Source organism: Lissotriton vulgaris, chromosome 10 (genome assembly GCF_964263255.1).
Source record: "Lissotriton vulgaris chromosome 10, aLisVul1.2, whole genome shotgun sequence".
NCBI lineage: Eukaryota > Metazoa > Chordata > Amphibia > Caudata > Salamandridae > Lissotriton > Lissotriton vulgaris.
The window spans coordinates 404,442,064-404,457,586 of record NC_141698.1 but is presented as its reverse complement, the minus strand read 5'-3'; positions in this window follow the sequence as shown (position 1 = coordinate 404,457,586).

Here is a 15,523-nt window from a genome sequence, read left to right as displayed (position 1 = left end):
GTGTGGGAGGAATACACTAAGGCCAAGTTCTAGCTACACCTAGTCATGGGACCCAGGAAACTGGCTGTAGGCACCAAATGGTTATTTTAAGAAAATGCCAACTTTCTGAAAGTGTCTCTCATGACAGGGAGTGACCGGTTGAGGTAATAGGGGGTAGGGATCCAACTAATATACTGAAAACATATTTACCCCCTACACCATAAATGAAAATGTTCTCTCTTGTATCATCCTATGCCACTAATCTGTATTAGTATGACCTATTAACAGTGACATGTTCTTATATTAAATGTTTGTTCACATAGCTCACATACATATATATTTTTATACAAATTGATACGCCATCACCTTACTCCAAAAAAGACTTGGCACACATGAAAAATACTTTTTACTAAAATCGGTGTCTTCACTTCAAACACCACCAATTATGCAGTATGTAAAATGTGACAAACACACAATACTCAATACTGACAAATATACATAAATGTCACATCCCTTTACATACATACAATGCAACATTACTGCATAATGAGACATAAAGACTTTAAATGTTATAAATATCCAACATAAATATTCAAATATTTATATTTATGTTCTTTATGAAAAATTGTCCAGCAATAATAACCAAGGAGGGTTACTCATTTACATTGACTGGGAAGCTCCTCTAGCCCTCGGTGTTTAGGTCCCAAAGGTCCCATATGACCCTTAGTGATCGGAGTTCATTCTTAGGGTAATGGAGGTTTCAGTATTCTTCTTGACACAAATTTTTGTTACTTGTCTTCTTTTAATAGGGAATGAACATCTCCTGGCCATATATCTGTATACAGTGATGTATTTCGACCTTCTTGTGGGGCCTGGATAATATTTTCAAGGTCTTCCTCAGGGCAGGATCTATACATATGTAAGACATATTCAAAGAAATACCAGAAATGGCTCAAACTTCAGGGAGTGTTGACAGGATCCAAGTTGGAAGGCGCTATCCTTTGCGCCATCACATGTTAAGGAAGTGCTGTAATTGCTGGTCTAGTACATATAGCTGGATACATAGGAGTGCAGACCTTGACATTTTTATGACATGATTTCTTGAAGATAAATACACTTCAGGTAATCCTCATCCTTAATCTGAAGATACTTTAGCATCACTGACTTCACGGAGGAGTGCATTTATCTTCAAGAAATCATGCCATCAAAACGTCAAGGTGTGCGTACACATCCGGCTGTAGTCATTAGACCAGCGAGAAGGAGCTTGCACCCGTAGAGACACGAGACAGGACCAGGTGGTAAGCACGCTAGGGGTGTCTGACCCTATATATGTGGGGGAAGACACAGGCTTAGGGTTAAGCAGACCCCCACTGGAAGGGTGCACTAGGCATAACAGCAGTGGCCCACCAATTCTTGGAGAAGGCTAGCTTAGAAGCTGGTGTGGCGTGCGGCCAGGGGGGTCTCCTGTCATTATCCTTCCAGCTGCTGGCACAGTTAACTAAGGCACCAGCCCTCACTCCCCTGCTTCTTTCAACTCTATACACATACTATGAAATAGAGGCAGTAACTATTAGCTCAAGAGGATAGGAGGAAATGTGCATTTGGAAACCACGATCAGAGTCGGCTGAGCCCACTGAGCCTGCAGAGATTCTTGGAGCAGGTTTGTCCAACCAGAGTCAAGGAAACAGGACCATTTCAAAGAAAGCCATGTGGATAAGTAAGAGGACATGGAGGGTGCAGACATCGTGAGAGAATATAGCCTGGTGAAGAGTGTCCTGAGTCTCAGAAGATTGTTGTACGTGACTCAGAGCTAAGGAGGCAAGGAGCGTATAGGGGTAGAAGAGGACAATAGGCACCGACTGGACACCCTATTGGTACAGCTTTGTACCAGGTGACTTGTACCAGGGGTATGCTGTCAGATCCTCTCTCATTTGGACATTTGGGCACAGGCTCCTTCGCTCAAGTGTCTCCTGTTCACTTACCTGCCCACTACCGTACATTATATGCCACTTGCCACTGTTTCTTGCCCATCAAGGGTTATACCCCAATTGGAGTCTTCAACTGGACTGGACACATGTTGTAATTGGTTATCGCCTACAGAAGAGGATAAGAGAATCACTAGCAGTCAGAGGTGCTTTTAGGTGGACCTTACAAGTTTCCCCTGATGTTGGCTATTTTATTCTGTGCCTTGTGTGTCATTTCAGAGGAGTGGTGATTTATTTTTACCCTTTGGTGCTCAGGGCAGAAAGGTTAGAGTGTTTATGCGGCACCACCAAGACTTGTATCCTCTCAGGAGTGGTGTAACTTTAATCATATAAAAGCACAAACCCAAGGCCTCGGATAATAAGTGTACAGGTGCGCTTGCAAAGTTGACTTCAGGATGGAAAGTAAGCGTCTAATTTGTTCAAGTAATAAGCTTAGCCATGTAATTAAGACTGTTTTTTTTAATTGGCAATATTGCCAGAAGCATGGCGGAAGTCATATGAAAAAGTTCAAATATCATCGGCAAAAGAAAGAACCATAAAAGCATTGGCTAAATAAAAAAAAACTTTTTTAACCGGGTGCAGAATAGGTAGCACCTATTACAGAAATCCCCGCAGCCTTTAAGAATCTGATCCCTCTAATCAATCAATCAAAAAAAACATTCTTCGATCCATTGAAAAATACAGATCATGAAAGTACAAAAAAAGTAAAAATCACCTATATTCAAGTCAGTTTGCACAATTTCTAATTTGATAACACCAAACATGCTAAAAGAGACGAATAAGATAAAACATTTATTTCGCAAATGCTAATTACAAGTATCTACTTTGCACTTGGATTAGTAAAACTAATAATCACTTCATCAATATTCACAAGTTGTGTACAGAACATTTTTTCTTCTCCTGCATGCCAATAAAAAGGTAGCTACTGAAAAACATACAAATGGATCCAAGAGTGTCTTTAAGAAATATAATGCAGGACGACATTGGTTAAACTTTATTTTCTTTCAAATTGGACATAAAAATCTGGTTTGTTCATTTTTATAAAACCCACAGAAGACAAGTATATGAAGATCAGATTGCCCTGATCCACAGTCACAGGGGCAAGGTACCTAGTATGTCTAAACCTCCTCACGGGGAAACCAAGAATGAGGGGGATTAGATTCAGCTGGAATCTAATCAGAAAAAATCCATGCTGCCTATTGTTTATATGCTCTAAGTATGAGAAACCACCAGACGGTATTCCCGGGGAGGTGTGATACATCATCACAGTAACCTTAGAGTAATTTAAATTTGGGCGCTCATGTATCAATTTTGCTAAGAATGTAGACCTTAATTTTCCCTTTGTTATTGTATTACTCAGACTCTGGTTGGCGAAACGTTTTTCCAATCCTAGTGCCATAAGTAATAATCTCATATACCCCAGTCAGGAAATGTTACAAGCACTTTCCATATCTATACAATTTCTAATTATGACTTGGGTCAGGTTCACTGTGACCCTACACCAGATCGAGTGCCACAGGAGTACTTGGGCGATCTTTATGTTGTCAATCAGATGCGGGATTTGTATTTCAAGATGATAGTTCTAATTTGAATATGAAATAGGTACGGCAAACAGTTTCTTGTAGAATCTATCCTCCAAGGTTTGGAGTTGGATTGCCGTGGCCGAACCCCATACATACCCCTGCCCCATAAGTTGCTTCTGTTACTATCTTAGCCTGGTATACCTTTTTTATTGTTGATAGTGTTGTAGACCCTAGTCTTTTTGCAAAGGTTCGGATTGCTTCCATGCCCCACTCTATTACTAGCACCCTAAGATTTGCCAGATGCAAAAGAAACAATTGATGGACGGAATGCTGGACAATGTAAATATTCACCCCTAGTCACAAGGATCTGCGTTAAATCCATCATTCTTTTGCTCACCACACCACCCCAGTTTGGACCCAGCCATATGCAAATCAGTCTTGACCCTGTTCCTTGTGGGAACAGTCCAGCCCGAACAGCCAAGCCAGGTCCTCCCTGGACCGGAAACAAGCATCCTGGGACCGGTTTCAGGGCCTCACCCTTCATCAGCCAGGCTAGCTTGAATCCAGTGGTGTAGTGAGCACGAGACCCACATCTGGGGTGAATGTATGACATTGTTCTGCATCCTGTCCATCAATTGTTCTTTTTGCATTTCTCACCCGAGTGGGACGGGTGTGCCCCGAAGTGGATCCCACGCTCTCCATGCCACTGGTGTCAAGCTATCCTGGCTGATGAGGGCTGAAAGCCCGACACCGGTCCTCGGATGTTTGTTTCCAGTCTAGAGAGGACCTGGCCTGGCAGTTTGGGCTGGACTGTTCCCATCAGGTGCAGGGTCAAGACTGATTTGCATATGGCTGGGTTCAAACTGGAATGGGGAGCAAAAAAACAATGGATATAGGCCCAGATCTCTGAACTGGGGTGAATATATGAGATTTGTTCTGCATTCTGTCCATCAATTGTTCTTTTTGCATTGATCATCCTGAGTGGGAAGGGTATGCCCAGACGTGGGTCCCATGCACTCCATGCCACTGGAGTCAAGCTACACTGGCTGAAGAGGGCTGAAAGCCCGAAACCAGTCCTAGGATGCTTGTTTCCAGCCCAAGGAGGACCTGGCCTGGCAGTTTGGACTGGACTGTTCCCATTGGGTGCAGTGTCAAGACAGATTTGCAAATGGCTGGGTCCAAACTGAAATGGCTTGGTGAGCAAAAAAACTATGGATTTAGTCCCAGATCTCTTAACTGGGGTGAATGTATGACATTGTTTGGTATTCTGTCATTCAATTGTTCGGGGTATGCCCAGACGTGGGTCCCATGCCTTCCATGCCACTGGAGTCAAGCTATCCTGGCTGATGATGCTGAAAGCCCAAAACTGGTCCTAGAATGCTTGTTTCCATTCCAGAGAGGACCTGGTCTGGCAGTTCGGGCTGGACTGTTCCCACTGGGCTCAGGGTCAAGACCGATTCGCATATGGCTGGGTCTAAACTTGAATGGCATGGTGAGCACAAAAAAAAATGATTTAGGCCCAGATCTCTGGACTGGGGTGAATGTATGACATTGTTCTGCATTCGTCCATCAATTGTTCTTTTTGCATTTGTCACCCAGAGTGGGCGTGCTCTCTATCACACTGGAGTTAAGCTATCCCGGCTGATGAGGGCTGAAAGCCCAAAACCGGTCCTAGAATGCTTGTTTCCAGTCCAGGGAGGACACGGCCTGTCAGTTCAGGCTGGACTGTTCCCATTGGGCGCAGGGTCAAGACTGAATTGCATATGGCTGGGTCCAAACTGGAATGGCATGGTGAGCAAAAAAAGATGGATTTAGGCCCAGATCTCTGAACTGGGGTGAATGTATGATATTGTTCTGCATTATCCCCATCAGTTGTTCTTTTGTGTTTGTCCCCCCGAATGGGACGGGTATGTCCAAACGTGGGTCCTGTACTCTCCATGCCACTGGAGTCAAGCAATCCTGACTGGTGAGGTCTGAAAGCCCGAAACCTGTCCTAGGATGCTTGTTATCAGTCCAGGGAGGACCTGGCCTGGCATTTCAGGCTGAACTGTTCCCCCTGGGCGCAGGGTCAAGACTGAATTGCATATGGTTGTGTCCACACTGAAATGGCATGGTGAGCAAAAAAGCGATGGATTTATGCCCAAATGTCTGAACTGGGGTGAATGTATGACATTGTTCTGCATTCTTTCCATCAATTGTTCTTTTTGCATAGGTGTGCCATGACTGTTTTTTATCGAAGTGACCCCCTAAATATGTGAACGAGTCTACAATCTCCACTCTCCGTGAACCTATTGTAAAATTCTGGGATCTTCTTCAAGATGGAGTCCCTATAATAAGGACAAAGGACTTTGATTTGTTCACCTTCAAGCCCAGGGAAGACATATATGCAATGTAGAATATTATTAGACTTTGAAGGACCACCCCTGTTCTTGCAGTTAAAACTGCATCATCGGCGTATGCTAACATGAGTATAGAAGTAGAGCCAAATTTAGGAACATCTGGGGTTACTCCTAGTAGAGCTGCCTCAACGCCATTTTTATATACGGAGAATAAAAAGAGGGCGAGGACACAGATCTGCCTTACACCTTTTTCAATCTTAATTGGGTGTGGTAACTTTCCCTCTTTTACAAATCTAACATGAGCAGAGGCATTGAAATACATTTGTGGGATAAAACAGATTATTGCTGAAATCCACCCCTAACTTCTCCATTATTTCCCAGAGTTTTAAGTGGATTACACAATCAAACGCTTGACTTAAATCCATAAACGCCATAAAAATCTGGCCAGGCTTTGCTCTTGTATATTTCCCAGTGATTAGTAATAAATTGAGGCACTGATCTATAGTGCCATGACCACTCTGAAAGCCATACTGTGATTGCATAAGAATATTGTTTTCGGCTGCCCACTCTTCCAACTTATTTAAAAATAAATGCCTCATGAGTTTTGCTGTGGTGTCTAATAATGAGATCGGCCTATCCTCTTTGGGGTTATCCTTAGGGCCCCTTTAATGAATGGAAACAATGAAACTGGTTTTCCAGGATTCTAGTGAAGTGGTTTTTGCTATAGCATTAAAAGTGTTTATTAGTGAAGGGGCCCATCGATCTTGATAGTCAAGAAAAAGGTCGATAGATACCCCATCGGGCCCCGGTGCCTTGTCCCTAGTGCACTTACTCAGGTCCAGTTTGGTCTCCTCAATTGAGAATATCAGTTGATCAGACTGCAACGGGTCAATGGACACAAAGCAGTGGGAAATGTATCGTGGGTAGCAACAATCCACTCAAAGTGAGCCACCCATGTGTCTTCATTAACATGTCAGTCTAAGGAAGGGTCAGTTTTATTTTTAAAGAAGGGTGTGTTAATCGCCCTCCAGAAATCTCTACTGTTCTTTGAAATTCCTGCCTAGGTATGCCTTCCGAATTAACTTAATCCGGTCCCTATCCCTTGGTTGTATCTTAAGGGCTCATTGAAGGTTTTTAGATGCTTTGAAGCATTCATGATCAAACTAGTGTTTTAATACTGGGTTTGATCATGGTTTAGTGTGAGTTAAGGCCATTTCAATCTTCTCCAGGAGGTTCTCAAAATTGGTAGGAACCGATTCACAGATATAATTTCTCCCAGGGCAGTTATGGGGCTCAGATGAGGAAGAGAATGAGTTATAAAAATTAACATTGCCCCAACTGGTACCCCCCTTGCGGGCCGTTAAAGCTTGAATTCCTGGGTGTATAATAGGCATTACCTGCAGTTTTGCAAATAATAGCCACAGCTGTGTAAATAACGAAACCACCTTTTGGTCTCTCACTCAAAGAAGGCCTTGCAGTCTTCCAGGAAAAGGTCACAGTCTACCGAACTCGTTACCTGTAGGCTTATTACCAAGAACTGCTTAACATAAGCTACCCAGCTAGGATCCTGTAACTTTGCTGCTAACCCCGCTATGTTCCAGGATAGGAACTTATTAGAACGCAGCCTTGGAGACCCTACGGCTGCCTCCCTAAGATCCTGGGACAGTGCAGCCAGCTCAGGCCCTGGCGGTACAGGGCCGCACAGTCAATCACATTCCTCGATACCTGTCAAGGTATCAAATCTGTTGTTTAAAACCAATCTATGGTCAATATCGAAATGCCTATCCGCAATTAACAAGGGTTGCACCAGGGGAATGGAGTGATGGTTGGGATATGGTCTTATTTGGCCACCCCCAAAAGGGGGTTCCCCGAGGCCATCTGCTGCCCTGTCCCTACTGGTAGGTGACCTATAAAAATATCCCAAGGGTAATATCATAATAACAGAGCCCACTAGGTGTGTAAGACTGTAATCCCTAGAAAATATGCAACATGTAGTAAAGGGGTTATCAAAGTTTATGATAATACAGTCACCTATCCCTTGTTTATGTTAGCTCCCGATTCAATTAACCCTGCGGGCCATAAGTATGTTATTGGATATATGAGAACCCGCGGTTGTATTATGTGTAAACTAATGGTTTATTTTATTAAGAAGCTGGCAATATTCGTCCTCTTACCAGGTGGGAGAGCAGGAACACTCCCCAGAATCACTACATACAGGGTGGATTCAGGTGGAAGATCAATAGTAGGAAGAGTTTTCACCTGAAGAGCCTTACCTTTGTAGTGTAGTTCCTATATTCCAAATAGGCTCTGCGCATTGGAATAATATATCCTGGAGCTTAGACGTAGGACTGAGGTCTACTAGGTCTCTACTGGGTATATTAGACTTAATTGTGAGTGCCAGCTAGCTCAGAGGTCACTAGAAACTTTCTCGAATAAACAAGAAGGGATTTGTTTCTGACAACCGCATTAAACATGAGAACTTTGTTTCCCAAGAATAAGAAATCAAATCTCTAGAGTCGCGGAAACAATAGATAACTATTTCACTCAGTCAATCGTGCATGCTTAGTTTCACCAGAGGTGCAAGAGAAATAGAGAGACAGGCGTTTTCAATAAAAAAAGTATTTATTGAACAGTCTTCTTTCTCAAGCATTGAAAATAAACTGCCACAATAGTAAAGCTTACTATGAAGCACAATGCATATAATACCAACAGTATTATAAAGTAGTACTGTAAAAGCATGATATGGTTTCTGAACCACAAAGTGCATCAAATGTATAAAATACATAAAATATATACAACGATAAAAGGATGACTAAAATACTCAACTGGTGCTTCTAGAATACGCCTACCCCGGTGTACCTAACCTAAGTCTGGTAAGAGGGGGGGAGTATAAGAGGAGTAGCTTAAGTTTGTGGCATTCTCTGCCAGGAATCTGATTCCAATAATTCTCTAAGAGGTCTAATCAGCTCCGTACCTTTGGCTCTAGAATGAAGGAGGTGTTGCATCTCGTTCTTGGGACTCGATTTTCCAGATACCCGCAAGGGTAGCCTGGAAACACTGGAGCTGGATTTCTCGGCAGGAGAAATGGCAGAGTCTCGCAGTCCGTCTGCTTGAGGGTCGGCTTCCATCGGCACTTGCTGCTGCAGGGCGTCGGGCAAGTAGATAGTCGATCTGCTCCAAACCACCGTTTGTTTGTTTAGGCAAATCAAGGCATATTTATACTTTGAAGGTGCTGAGTTTGACGCATGTTTGGACTTAATAACGTCATTCATAGGATCATTTCTTGGAAAACACTGGGAGTTCTAGGAGAACTTAATATTCAAGCAGGGGGAAGTCCCGAGCTGCTGAAGGTGGGTTGTACCAAGAAAACGTTGTTAATTCTTGGAGCTTAGTGGAAGTATCCAAGGATTTTTTTTAAATCCTTGTGCGTAACATTTAAGGCGCGGCATGGGCAAGGACCTAAGCCGATCCAAGCCAGCTTCCAATGGTACGTACCCAATCGCAATCTTCGTTCTGTATCTGCCCACCTGGTCAGGGTACCAAAGACAAAGAGGGCAACCATGGGAGGTAGAGCCTTCAGTGTGGCAGCTGCCCGTCTCTGGAACAGCCTGCCTCTGTATATCAGGAACACACGGAACCTGCTGCTTTTTCGCAAGAAAGTAAAAACCTGGCTCTTTCCTAAAGCCCGCCCCTGAGTCTCTAACTCTGTACCTAATATCTGCCATCTGCCTAGCGTTGTCTGGTCCGTATGTTGTCTTAGCGCCAGGATGCCCGTAGGGTTACAGTGCGCTCTACAAATGGCAAAAATAAATAAATAAATAAAAATTTGGGCTGTATGGTTTAGGCCAAATATGGTAATGATTTCTATGCCTATTTAAGGAAATTATAAAGTATACCTATATAAGGGCATGAATCTGGAAATGTATACTAGGGTCCGAGATTCATTTACAACACCTTCTTGTTTCTTGTCTTTCTGCGACTTAAGGGGCCCTATTCTTGTAAATGACTGCTGTCTGGGAACTGAAAGATCTGCACTTGCAGGCCTCACACTAGTAGAACATTTCTTATCTGGCACCCTACAATTGGGTGATGGCCTCACACTGGAGGCTCTCCCTTCTCTGACTCGCCCAGCTTTTCCACCTTCAGTAGTTACATGGGCTTTAGGCTTATTAGAACGTGCTGTTAATTTCTTAAGGGGGCATGCACCATCAGCTTTTCTAATTTAGACAGCCTATCTTCAACTGAACTTATTTTCTAGAATGTGGGGTCTATTAGGGTTGTCAACATAGTTTCTAACCTATCCCAAAAGTCTCCCTCCGGTATGCTGACAGATGAAGGCCCAACCCTGTTCTTATTCAAAATAAAAGGATTGCCCTCACTACTAACACCTGTAGAGCGAACAACAACCTCGGTCCTCCCAGTTGTGCCCATTACGGGTTTTCTTGTCTTCAATGCTCCCCGAGTCTTCCTTATTACAACAGGGGAGTTATTGGGGCGGTTAGTTTTTGTTTTTGCTTTCTGCCCTCTAGATCTCAATTTAGATTTAACTGGGCCGGGTTCCTGCTCCAAAGATATAGAGGTGTTACAGGATCAACAACTAGAGATTGACTCAACCGGTCTAGCAGCATATCCTGGTTTAGAGCCGGCAGAGCTTCGGGAAAAGCTGGAGTAAGAGATAGCCTGCCATGCGAGTTAAGAGGCTCCAATGATACCCTGCACTCTGTTAATATAATTTCATTATTAAGGACAGATTCAGCCCTTATTAAGAAGGCATCTAAAGTTCCTACCACGGCTTCCCTGGGATTAATTTCCGCCTACTCATTTTTAACTGATAATGAGAGTTTTAGGGATTATTTAGTGAACTCCCTAAAACAGTGCAAATTCGCTAATGAGAATAAGGTGACTAATGCAATATAAAATCATGTACAATAAAAGTAGAAAAGAATTACATAAATCTATACAATTCACAATTTTAAAATATTCCTCAGGACTATAAAGACATACTGTAAATGATTGGCATTTCAACTGAGCAACTGAACACATCAAAAACACAAAAATGCGCTATGCAAATAAAAAAATTCTATCTACACAAACTATATCGTCCTTAATTTTTAAGTTTGTATAGTTAATATGGGCCACAAGTCCAAAAATATACAGGTAGTCAATCACACCTTGGTCCTATCACCATCTCAAGATAAATGCAAGTGGTTCTCAGAACTGACAGTACCTGCACAAAGGTCCCTCAGGCCAATGAAACAGGGTGTCCCTGCCCTTCCTCTTCCTGGTGACAAGGGCACTCAAGTACTGCCTCCTGTCGCACTGCATGCCGTCAGAGGCAAGCGCGGAGCAGCGGCTACTGGGTCCTGTGGTCCTGACCTCAGGATGCCGTTCCCCTCATGGCTCAAAAACCTGGCAACTAAGATGATGGTAGTTGCCCTCACGGCGGGTGGGCTGAGGTCCCTAAAGTTGCTGACCCACCTTCACTATTGCAGCCGGTAGGTTCAGTTTAAAGAGCACATCCTTACAGTAGAATGGGTTTAGAGGGGGGCCCGGCATTGGCCCGGGCTTCGCCCGGCTCGCACCCGCACGTCCCGCGCCGCGGGAGCTATTAAGCAGCTTTGAGCACCGGCTGGCATGAGGACGGTGCACGGCTCCTGCCGCGAGATTACTGTGCCCCCTGGGGTTTGTAGTGTAGCAGTCCGCAACCCCCACGGTGAGGCCAAACACACAGCACAGGAGTAAATAATCGTGCTTCCCGCGCCACGGGAACCATTCAGCATCTTTGAGCGCTGGATGGCGCGAGGACGGTGCGCGGCTCCTGCCGTGAGATTACTGTGCCCCCTGGGGTTTGTAGTGCAGCAGTCTGCAACCCCCATGATGTGGCCAAATACACAACACAGAAGTAAATAATCAGACTTCCCGCGGCATGGGAGCCCTTCAGCAGCTTTGAGCGCTGGCTGGCGCGAGGACGGTGCATGGCTCCTGCCACAAGATTACTGTGCCCCCTGGGGTTTGTAGTGCAGCAGTCCGCAACCCCCACGATTTGGCCAAACACACAGCACAGGAGTAAATAATCGGGATATGCATTTGGCCTGCAGGCCTGCCACATTGCTCAAAATTACATTTAACCTTGATGGGACAGTGGGACCAGTGCTGACAATGAAAAAGTCATTCCTATGGGAAGGACTGGTCTCTGAGACATTGACGGTCTGAGAGAAGCATGTTGGTCAAATAAGCTGGTCCAAAGATGATAAAGCCTCATACATATTGGAGACCAGCAGTTGCATGATGGAAATGTATTTGAATGACAATATCCTGCAATTTCAATAGGTACTTCCTGCAAAGAGAGTGTTCTTAAGTCGTCTCTCTGATGGCCATAAAAGAAGCCTATGGGATGTGCTTTGATTTAGGCCTGGGTGGTAAACTCTGCTCTGCTCTCAGAGTTTGCGAAATTTGGGCACTCCACGGAGAAACGCGGAATTCCTGAATTCCACTATTCAGGTGTGAAGCAGAGGTTTCTTTTCTGTTCGCGCGAGCACCAAGATTCTCTGAATGCTTGCTGGCTGTTAGAGTTGTTTTTTTGTGCGAGAAGCCATTTTTTAAAAACCTTTTTCCTTCATACCAGATGGAAGTGCCCCATAGACTCTAGCTTCCTGTTCCTGTCCTGCAGGCTCCTTCCAGTGCTTTATCCCTCTCCCGGTCACTTTTTTTTGGGATTGAGCTGAAAGGATCATTCTCCTTTTCTGATGCATATATATCATTAGATTTGAGGACTTTGTTTTTGAAATATCACAAGTAAGTTGAAAAATTGGTGCATAAGGGTATTGTTTGTATGACTGGGGGCATGCACCTGGATTTATTTGTACTTTTTTTCGATTTTTAACATTTATTGTGGTGTGTAGCCTGCTGTTTTAGTAGGGGCCTAGTTATTTTTTTTGCATTAAATTTATCTTCTTTTGGAACGGAAAAATGTTGCACAGTTCAGTACATTTTCTTCTCCAAGTTTTTTAAAAAGTTTGCAATATTGATTTAATTCAATATGTGGCCTTGTCTGCCAAGGGGGCCTTCCAGACAGTAAGCCCTGTACTATTCATGGGTGCATGAAACAACGGTTCTGTTGTGTCTGTAGAAATGAAACCTCATTTAGGCCACGGATGGCACTGGATTAACAGACAAAATGGTGGCTGGCTAGCGGCTGGTCGCGGGTGAACTGAGAGGTGTGCTGTGGGGTCTGGAAAAGGGGAGCAGCGTAGAGCAGAGCAGAGCTGAACGGGAATTGCGGTTGCGGTTTGCGGTTGCGGGCAGGAATGGAGGCTAATGCAGTTCGTGAGTAACTCAGTTTTGGATTGCTTTTTTAAAAAAAACAATTTTTTCATGTCTGGAGAGGAGAGAGGGATTGGCAGCAGTAGCTGGAAGCGGGAAGCAGAGACTGGACTGCGGTTGGAGAGGAAGAGTTACCATTGCCGATGCTGACGTGCGTTAAGCAGAAAGCCAAGCTGTTGGAGAATTGCTGATTTTTTACCTCTTGAGAGGAGAGCAGGAGTTGAAATTTATAGTGTCCTGAGCGAAATTGCTGACAATGCGGCAGTAATTTGAAACTTCGTCTTCGGGTGAGCTAATGCCGTACTCAAGGCAGTATATTGTGAAGCAGGGATTCAGCAGCTATTTAAGGCGGCTTGGCGGGGGACTGTGGCGGAAGTGTGTTTGGTCTCCATGGAAGGGGCAGGACCTGAAGCAACCACGGCAGAGCAGCCGCGGCAGAGAGCGGCTCTGGAGCTCCGTAGAGGGCGACGGGCAGTGGCAAGGGACTTCTTTCGGGGAGTGGAGGTGGGGTCTGCAAAGGTACGCAGAGGTAAGAGAGGGTAGAACAAAGGGAGCCCTCTTTTTTTGTCACAACAGAGGCGTAACTGTATGCATCTGCAGAGGCTCCAGTGGTGAAAATAAAGGTTAAGGGAAAAAGTCAGGCATTTAATAAAGTAAGCCAGAAAGTGGAGAAAGTGGCAATGTGACTGTTCTAAAACCTACTGTTATCTCTAGATATGTGCTGAGAAGTGGGGGTGGGGAAAAAAGTAGTACGTTGGTAGTTCCCGAGTCACATGAGAACTCTGTTAAATGTGCTAAAGAGCAGAGGGTGTACAAGAGAGAAGTAAAACCGAGGGGAGGACTACTGAGTAAAGAGGATAGAGGTCGAAAAAAAAATGTAAAAGGAGATAGTACGGAGTATAAGATCAAAGTGACCCCCTCTTTAAAGTCTTACTTTTAATCAATACCAAAAACCTTAGTGTTAAGGGGGAACCCTAATATGGCAGATATGGAATCTCACCCCACTCAACTACAACAACCAGCAGGAGATAGACTCACAGACGAAAGTTCGAACTTAGTGGATTGGACAGAGCGTTTGAACCCAAACCGTTTTCAGGTGTTGACCCCAGAATTGGGGGGCTGGGGCAAATTGTGGATGGGGAAGCTTCTGTAGAGACTGGTACGGTCTCTTTGGCTCAGCCACCCCATTATTTACAGGGTGGGACTCGAAATAGTGAAGCAAGCCAGCCCGAACATTTATCTGGGGACCAGTATAGGTTTGTGCAGAATGAGAAGGGCTTTGTTGCTGTCAATTCTGAGAAGGGAGATCCACCAATTAGTAGTTTGATTGCTTCTCTCACGCTTGAGATTCGTAGCAGATTTGAAGTTTCAGAGCTGAACCAGAGATAAAAAAAGTCTGCCAGCGAAGTGCTGGAGAAAAAGATAGATGACCTAAGTGGAAGGACTCTAGCTTTAGAAGCGGAAGTGAGCGACCTTAAGGCAGCAGTACAAGTAAACAGAAATGAGATAGAAAATCTGAAAGCTAGGGGTAGAGATCAGGACGAAAGGGTGGAGAGGTTGGAGAATTTTCAAAGGCAAAACAATTTAAAAATTCTTAGACTTCCTGAGGGTAAGGAAGGGAGTGATAGTAAGAGTTTTGTAGTACAATTGTTCAAAAAGGAGTTTCAGCTGGAGAGATCGGAAGAGGAAATAGCTAGAGATATCAAAAGGACTCACAGGGATCCGTTTAGGTTGAGTGCAAACAGGTCTAAACCAAGGAGAATTCTAGCTAATTTCCGTGTATACTCCCTCAAAGAAAAAATCCTGGCCAAGGCCCTGAAGAATAAATAGCTTGATCTGGATGGGGTAAAAATTGAAATAAGATCAGATCTCTCGATAGCAGCATCCAACAGGCAATGGAAGTTAGGTAAAATAATGGAGCGCTTGAGAAAGCCGGGGGCTTCGGTCCAACTGAAATTTCCAGTTTTGCTTAAGGTGATGTTAAACAATAACATGCATTCTTTCAGATTTGTGGAGGAGGTAGACAAATTTATAGAGGAGCTCCAATCGGAGGTCTAGTAAGAAGATCCCATTTAAATTGCTCTGCGCTGTAAATATTTGTATGTATTATATTTGAACCTGTATGCACACCTGAGGGTTCTCCCATATGGCCTTACTGGCCATGGGAAGTTGGCTAGGGTTTTCCAAGGGTGGGAATGTAGTTTGGGGGAGCACAGGGTGGGGAGCACAAAGGAGAAAAACAAAAAAAACAAAAAAACTCAAATGTCTTGTGTTATGCCAAATCAGTCAGAAATGCTAGCCTTTTCTTTTTTTTTTTTTTACTTTTAAGGGATGTCTAGAAATAGGGCTAAAGAGATACTTTTTTTAGCATGGA